Raw genomic sequence first — 8,960 nt, 5'->3', positions numbered from 1 at the left:
CGTTTTGATGAGAAAAGATTCCTCCAATTCCAGAAAGCCCCAAGACTGCACTTCAGCATCCCCCAACCATGTTGCAGATGTGATTAGCATTGGCCAAACCCATTTTAGAGATTGTCTTTCAACATGTTTTAACTAGACATTTAAAAATAATAACCTTATTATTTTGTCCAGGGGACAGAGTTGAAAATAATGAACGGATTAGTGATTAATGAATTGCTGGCAGGTGTGGGGAGCAACAATCTACGGCTTCTTAGCATTTTCTCCCTTTCTCTCTTAAGATCATTCCTTCTTATTTTAATTAATTTTTACCACCGCAGCACTTCTCTTATCAAATTTTCAAATAAACTAGGCAAATAGAGTGTACTGAGACCAAAGTACTCAGTATGACGTTTAATTGGAATTGCAGCCTTGCTTTCTCCCAGTGGAATCTCAGGGCACCTGGAAGCTTTCCCTGGCAGTGGAATTGGACTCCAAAAGTGCATTGTTAGCATCTAGTTCATCTTCCTTTCAGGTGCCAAGGGCATGGCTTGATTGAAGCAAGGAGCCGTAAGACGTTGGGTGTTTGTGGTACTCTGGTGAGGAACAGAAGCGGGAATTTAACAAGGCTGTGGACCTTCTCGCACCCGCCTGCCTCACCATTCACTTCTATGTGTCTACGCTGCGTGAGTACACACCAGTGGGTGCACCATCCAGCTGCTGGAAGGGTCAAGGTCCAGTGGCAACCACGTGCTTCTGTTTGCAGCATCTCTCTGGGCTCTGCAGGAGGGCTCCCATCATTTATCACTCACACGGGAACAACTAGGTCTGATGCAATGATGCTGAACCCAAGCCATAGGCAGAGGACGGGTGACAGGCAGGACCTGTGCTTGTGTACAAGGACCCCAGCACTAGACTCTCAAGGAATGTGGGCTTCATATGAAGCTCTGTTCTTTCCAAAGGGACAGCTGCTCAGAAAGTCTACGGTGAAGTACACTTCCTACTCTGTAGGGCTGTTTCCTGAAAGAGTGAACAGGCATCTCTAACTACCAGAGGGGATTTTGGGGATGTAGGTCTGTAATGGAGACTGAGCTATTGGCTGCTTCAAAATAAGTTATGAGTTTCAGGACATTACTCTGGTGCCTTCTCACCATTGGGAGATTCCTGAGGACCAAGGGCCTAGGCTGTCTTCTCAAAAGCAGGCAAATTGTTGAGCCATAACCATAGATTTATCCAGCAATGATGATTAGGAGGAATAGAGAAGGAATGGAAGGGGAGTTTTAAAAGTGGGTCTCTGGGATTTCTCTGTTGGTGCAGTGATTAAGAATCCACCTGCCAATGCAGGGGACACGGGTTCGAGCCTTGGTCCGGGAAGATCCCACATGCTGTGGAGCAGCTAAGTCCATGCGCCACAACTACTGAGCCCGTGTGCCACAACTACTGAAGCCTTCATACCTACAGCCCGTGCTCCACAACAAGAGAAGCCACCGCAACGAGAAGGCCGTGCCCCACGACAGAGTAACCCCCCCTCGCCCCAACTAGAGGAAGCCCAAGTTCAGCAATGAAGACCCAACTGGGCCAAAAAAAAAAAAAAGTGGGTCTCTGGTGGCCACTGTGTCCTTCAGCCCAAAGTATTTGTCTCCAGATAGAGGCAAAGATAGAAGTAGTTTGCTTTGACTGATGGAGCCCAGATGATGCCTTGTCATCAAGCATTTCAGTAACTGGGAGTTGAAAGGTAAAGTAGGGAGGGGGTCACAGGGAAGGAGCCATGGGGAGTGGGGACACTGCTGGCCGGGAAGCTGGTAAACAAATGAGGGGTGCTTCTGAGGGCTTCTAAACCATGCAGGCGGAGTGAGGGACCCAGACAGAGGGAAGATTCTCTGGTACTTCTCTCTACAAATCTTTTTCTCTCTCCCAAGTTTGGAAGCATCGAAGAACTGGAAAATTGGGATTGGGATCCCTAAGGGGTTTTCTAAAGTAGCCACGTATATAGTTTTTAAAATCCTCACAGATAGACCACTGGGCAACAATAAGAAAAAGGAGGTGGAGGAAGAGGAAAATTCTTTATATATAAATGTGAAAAGATCTTTAAGATCTTAGGAGTTCCCTGGCAGTTCAGTGGTTAGGACTCTGCACTTTCACTGCCGAGGGCCCGGGTTCAATCCCTGGTCAGGGAACTAAGATCCTGCAAGCCAGGGAAAAAAAGAAAAAAAAAAAAAGATCTATAGTTAAGCAAAAAAGCAAAGTGAAGAACCATGTCTAGCACGTGGGACAGGCTCTATAAGTTGCAGGGTCCAGTGAAAAATGAAATTGAGGGGGTTCAAAATTTAAGAATTTCAACAGCGCAAGAGCAGACATTAGCCAACCGCAGGGCCCTCCTGCCCCTGGGGCCCTCTGTGACGGCGGCACATTCGCTCTCCACACCCATGAAGCCAGTCGTGCTGGGATGCTACCATGCAGTAAACCTGAAATGTTGCATAACAAATAAATAATGAGGTTTACTTATGGAGGTGGTGAGAACTAGCAGGAATGAAGAAGGAGGAAGGAGAATTTCCACTCTATGCCTATTTATACTTTTTAATGTGTGAGCCGAGTTACCAAGTCAAAAAATGAGGGCTTCCCTGGTGGCACAGTGGTTGAGAGTCCGCCTGCCGATGCAGGGGACACGGGTTCGTGCCCCGGTCCGGGAGGATCCCACATGCCGCAGAGCGGCTGGGCCCGTGAGCCATGGCCGCTGAGCCCGCGCGTCCAGAGGCTGTGCTTTGCAATGGGAGAGGCCACAACAGTGAGAAGCCTGCGTACGGCAAAAAAAATAATAAAAATAAAATTTTAAAAAATGAAATAATTTATAAAAGTCCTCAGGGCTGTGAAGAACCGCACGCAGACTCTAAGCAATACATGGGTTCCCATTCACATTTCTCAGTGATTCCATGTTGCTACGTGGAGGTCCTGGGGATGGGAAGAAGCTCAGAGAACAGAGGCATCTGACTGAAGCCACAACTGTCCTCTTTCTCACCATTCACGCACTTGCCACTGGACTTAGATTTCTAAGAAGCCAAATAAAGTGAAACATGTTATCTCCCTCTGTGATCTGTGAGGCTCTCTTCAGCCTCCTGAATGTCACTAGGCCTCAGGCCCATGAGCCAGTGGCTACTTTCACAGCTGCCTTATAGGGTAATAAGTGCTATTCTTTTGAGCAGAGGGACTCCAGATCTCTTTAAATGCATGGGTTGCATGAATGTATCAGTAATAATGGTAGTAATCAGTAATAACAACATGTTCCAAGTTTAAAAAGACACCTTATGTAAAATAGATAGCTAGTGGGAAGCAGCCGCAGAGCACAGGGAGATCAGCTCGGTGCTTTGTGACCACCTAGAGGGGTGGGGTAGGGAGGGTGGGAGGGAGATGCAAGAAGGAGGGATATGGGGATATAGGTATACATATAGCTGATTCACTTTGTTATACAGCAGAAACTAAACACAACATTGTAAAGCAATTATACTCCAATAAAGATGTTAAAAAAAAAAAAAGACACCTTCATGTGTCTCCAGAATGGTGCAACCCGGAGAAATGGAAGCAGAATGTGAAATACTCCCGAATTACAGATAATCATATTAGTTTGCGCGTATTGGGTATCTACAATGTACTGAAGGAATTATTCATTTAATCCTCATGATTCCCCTCAAGGCAGGTCCTACTATTTTTCTCATTCTATAGATAAGGAAACTGAAGTCCGAAGAGGAAAAGTAATTTGCCCAATATTACCCTGTGAAGAAAGGATGGAGCAGGACTGGAACAACGACATTCTGGCCCCAAAGCCCACACTCTTAATCATTAACCACATAGGAGGAAGCCCCAATTTTAATGTAAATGATCTATATAATATTGAAATAAAATGTAATAATTCTTCTCAGCTGTTTCACCAACAGAATCTTCCTCTGTCCAGAACACAATAGAGCCAATTTGGAAGTAAGGGCTACCTACTTTCATTTGTATAGATGTGGCTATGAATTCTTTTGTGCCATCAAGTCAAATGAACACTAGGTTCACCATTGTTTAAGGCCCACAGTAGTGCTCGGTATGGACTGCATCCCTTTTTTCTTGGAAACATTTCTTAAATTTTGACAACTTGACAGCTCTTGGGAACAACTCTCTCAAGACTTTCCACAAGCTCTCCAAGTGATGTAAGAGGTTGAGGTAGTTAAGAGGAGTGATGAGGAATTACTTCCAAGAGTACCAATAAATCAATAACCCAGAGTCACAGAAGGTCAAGACCAGAGGCAGATGTGGGCATTCCTTAACTGAGAAAAGAGGACTCCAGGACTCAATTCAAATTGGCTGGAGAAGTAGTATGAAAGTCAGACCAAACCCCAACATTCCCTTGGGAACTTTTCCCCTTCTGAATTGCCTAGGACACCAGGAACCAAGTATCTCTGTGAGAGAAGTGTATCGATATATACATGTGTACCTTCTATCTTGTTTTGCATTTATCTTCCACTAAATCATGGTGATTACTTTGATGGAAAAGCCAATTTCAGACATATATTTCTTTCCCAGAACCTAAAACACTACAAAGCAAAATAGATCCTTGATATACGTTTGTTGAATTGATGAGTGAATGAATGAATCAGTTGAGGTACTTCCATATTCCTTAATGGCCAGGTTATACAAGTAATACCTCATCATGACAATCCAACCCCTCCCTGCAGCCAACCAATGATTTCAAAATCATATGAAATATTCAAATGATTTTTATTCTGTTGACACTTTGTGATAATTGCTAGAAATTCTTTTCCCAGTAGGCAGAAGCTGGAGATGAAACAAAACCAATATTAAATTTCTTCATCAAGAATTGGAAAGTGCTGGGCTTCCCTGGTGGCGCAGTGGTTGAGAGTCTGCCTGCTAATGCAGGGGACACGGGTTCGAGCCCTGGTCTGGGAGGATCCCACATGCCGCGGGGCAACTAGGCCCGTGAGCCACAACTACTGAGCCTGCGCGTCTGGAGCCTGTGCTCGGCAACAAGAGAGGCCGCTATAGTGAGAGGCCCGCGCACCGCGATGAAGTGTGGCCCCTGCTTGCCACAACTAGAGAAAGCCCTCGCACAGAAACGAAGACCCAACACGGCAAAAAATAAATTAATTAATTAATAAACTCCTACCCCCAACATCTTCAAAAAAGAATTGGAAAGTGAAAACAAAATGTCTTGAATATAGTAAAAGAGGGACATTTTGCAGAGTAGCTTAATATATTGCCCTGGAATGCCTGAAAGTATTTGTGTGATATTGTCAAGTAACTACTCAATAAATGCTTTAAAGCTTGTTTGGCTTGTTCAAATTTAAAATACTAAGAGAGGGACTTCCCTGGTGGTCCAGTGGTTAAGACTCCATATTCGCATTGCAGGGGGCCCAGGTTCGATCCTTGGTCAGGGAACTAGTTCCCTTGTGCCACAAGGAAGATTGCACATGCCGCAACTAAAGACCCAGCACAGCCAAATAAATAAATAAATATTTAAAATACTAACAGAGAGAAAAGAGGTTTGGTTGATTTTTACAAATTCAATATCCAAAGTAGTATGGAAGGAAATAAAACAGCTGGGATTTGTGTAGTTGCTAATTTAGCGGAAGAATAATCATACAGCTAAGCAAAAATAATTCCTCTGCCACGTTTGGAGGAACCAGTTGCAGAAGGGAAGGTGTGGTTTGGTTGCCAAAAGGACATTTTCCTTACCGGAAAAAAAATTCTTAATTTTATGCAAATTACTGTTTGGTCTTATTTATTTATGTATTTCTTTTTCTGCTTCAAAGTAATGAAACATAAGAAGTGGGAAGGTGGTCTCAGGACTTTTATGAGATTAATAAAGCCAGGATTTCTTGGGAAAGAGACTGGCTGAATCTTGGCCAGATGATGAGATACTATAAGGAGGTCAGTGTCCTAAAGTTTTCCAGTAAAAGCTGCAGGATGAGAAAGACTGCCAGTAGCTTGTGAGGAGAGGCCAAGGGATTTGTCTACAATCTAAGAGTAATTGAAAATCGGGAAGTTTTGCTTAAAGGGAAAAAAGGAAAAGTCAAGTTACAAATAAACAATGATTGATAATAATCAAATCTAGTGGGACAAAGAACTTAACCCGAACATAGATTTTTTTACAGTAGTTCTTTGGATGTTGTTCTAAGTTCTCTACAGAGTATCACTTTCTATATTGCCTTCACTATTTTAAGAGTTATATTTAGATTTTCTTATTTGCATTTCTGTTTTTCTCAAAACGAGTGATTCTTTTTTTTTTCAGTACGCGGGCCTCTCACTGTTGTGGCCTCTCCCGTTGCAGAGCACAGGCTCCGGACGCGCAGGCTCGGCGGCCATGGCTCACAGGCCCAGCCGCTCCGCGGCACGTGGGATCCTCCCAGACCGGGACACGAACCCGTGTCCCCTGCATCGGCAGGCGGACTCTCAACCACTGCGCCACCAGGGAAGCCCAAAACGAGTGATTCTTGAAATTTATCTGCGTCGGCATCACCAAGGAAGCTTTTTAAAAATGGAGATTCCTGAACCCAAGGTCCCAAAGAGTCTAATTAGGTGGATATAGGGTTGGGGCTCAGGACTCTGTGTTTTAACGAGGAAATAGGCCCTAGGTAATTTGATGCAAGGAATTCACATCTCACTTTTGAGAAACTACTCTTATGATTTATGAAGCAGGTAATGTCCTGGGTCTATGCATCTGGAGCAAGGAATTACCACCAGATGGAAATTTATCAAAATTACAAGCATAATGGAAAGGAGAACTCTGAGAGGTCAGAGGGTAGTGATTTTATCATTTAAACATGATGTCGTCAAATAACTACTCAATAAATGTTTCAAAACTTAGTTTATTCAAATTTAAAATATTATGAGTTTAGAGATTTGGATGAATTGTACAAATTCAGTACCAAAAGTAATGTGGAAGAAAACTAAGCAGTGGATTTGTATAATGGCTAATTTATTAGAGTTTGAAGTCCAGGACACATAGAAACAGAACCCAGAGAGGAGGCTGGAGAGCTACAGAAACTCATTTTACCTACTTTTCCATTCTGCCAGCCTCTCCCTAGAAGTAATGACTTGATAATAAACTTCAAACTAATTTTTCATGCCCACAATTTAGAAATCACTATGTGGTTGCGAATTCACCTTCCTCTCCAGGTGAGGCATGTCCAAGTCTGCCTTACAAGTTCAAAGCATGTTCTTCTGATTTCATTGCAACCCCTCCCTCAACTGAAAAGACAGAGGAAGAAAACTGAATTGAATGAAAAGGAACCTAGCACTGGACAGCATTTTGCCCCCTCCCAAATATGCACATGCCTCCTTCTCTCCCTCCTTTTATGAGTATGAGAGTTCCATGTAACAGTACAGTCCCAATACCAGGAATCTTTGTAATTTTCCTTTGTGGAATACCTGGGCTACTGTAGGTCAATAGAAAAGTAGGAAGAGTGGCTTCTTACCTAGATTCTGCAGAGGAAGATCTATTTTTCACTGACCCATCAGGATACCCATTCACCCAGAGAAGTAATATGAGCTGAGACATACTAAGACACATCCCTTCTTAGAGAAGCTCAGCCCACACTGGCTCTGTAGAATCAAAGGTTTCTCAGAGGGCCCGTTTCCTAAAGCTTTTGTCATTTCAGAGGCTCTTCTGGCCCCTCTCTCCAAGGTCTCCACCTTGGTCATGCAGCTGTTAGCACCATGACAGCCATCAAAGAGTACATGCTTTGGGCAACGCAACCTCCTGCAGTGGGGAAGTGTTTGACTCAGAAAGTCACAGTCTTCCATACGGATCTCTCGTCTTCCCGTTTGTCAGTGACAGCAGATGGTACAAGGCATCAAACCCTTGCAGGAAGCCGCTGCCCTACAGCATGGTATGAGAAAGCATGGAGCATTGGGCTTCAGACACGAATTGCCTGACCAACAGCAAATCACTTAGCCTCTTTAAGCATCATTTTCCTCCTCTATTAAAGGGGTATTCCTACCTTCTGGGTTTGTGAGAATTTGAGATCATGTATTCAAAATGCCTGGGATATAATAGTTGATCAATAAATGGCAGTTATTAGTTTATGCATGAGCCTTAGGCTAAGGTATGTGTGAACATTTAGTTATTAACTAGAAGGTAAATGAAAGTTGGCTGGAGGGAATTGCATTTGACCTTTAGCAAATTATTTCATTTAGATGCACTGATGCAAAAGTATCACATCTTATGAAGAAAGACAAAAATAAATCTGGCTGACAAAAGATATTTTAATAAATACTCAACCTCCCACCAACATCACATGACAGTCTATGGCCACCCCACTGTAATTTGTATGCCATTTGGGGAGGCTTTGTGCCTTTCCCTCTCTTGTCAAAGTCTGGCTGATTGGGGGCCGGATTCAGCTCGTAAAATCTTTTTTGAGTGCCTGCATCTAGTGACTGCTCCAAAAAAAGGTACTCTCGATGCTTTTTCCTTTCAAATAAGCTTGCCACCAAATCAACTTGAGTGTACTGGGGTTGGTAGAGTCTCTCTAAATTATTCCCACACTGAGATCAGTTCAGCTGGTATAAAGCGATGCAGGAGCCTGACGTACCCATCCTTACGTGTCCCATTTTATTGACAGGCAAAGAGAACCTGCCGCAGTCCATATAAAGTAGTGATACTTTATAACATGGGGGCAATGTTATGAGATTTACTTTGCTTGCAGAACTATGGTCTATTACAGGGAGAACAGTATAGCTGTTCCAGTTGATGAGAGAAAGGGAGAAAGAAAAAATGACCAGGGCTTGCTACAGACTGGAAAAAGAAGAGACACAGACGCATCATGACCTTATCTTGGAAATCTAGAGACTAGATTGATGAGTGAGAAAAGAAGGAGTGTCCCAGGGAAGGATGAGGATCCATGAAGGCATTTCTGGGGAGGGCAATGCACAAAAGAAGAGGTTGAGGGGGATAAAGAGGCTGGGGCTGCCATTCTTTGAAGAACAGTCGG

The sequence above is a fragment of the Delphinapterus leucas genome, chromosome 8 (genome assembly GCF_059928025.1).
Source record: "Delphinapterus leucas isolate spDelLeu-1000000601 "Yukka" chromosome 8, BTC_Dleu_Yukka2, whole genome shotgun sequence".
Lineage (NCBI taxonomy): Eukaryota > Metazoa > Chordata > Mammalia > Artiodactyla > Monodontidae > Delphinapterus > Delphinapterus leucas.
Note: the sequence above shows the minus strand (reverse complement) of the source record.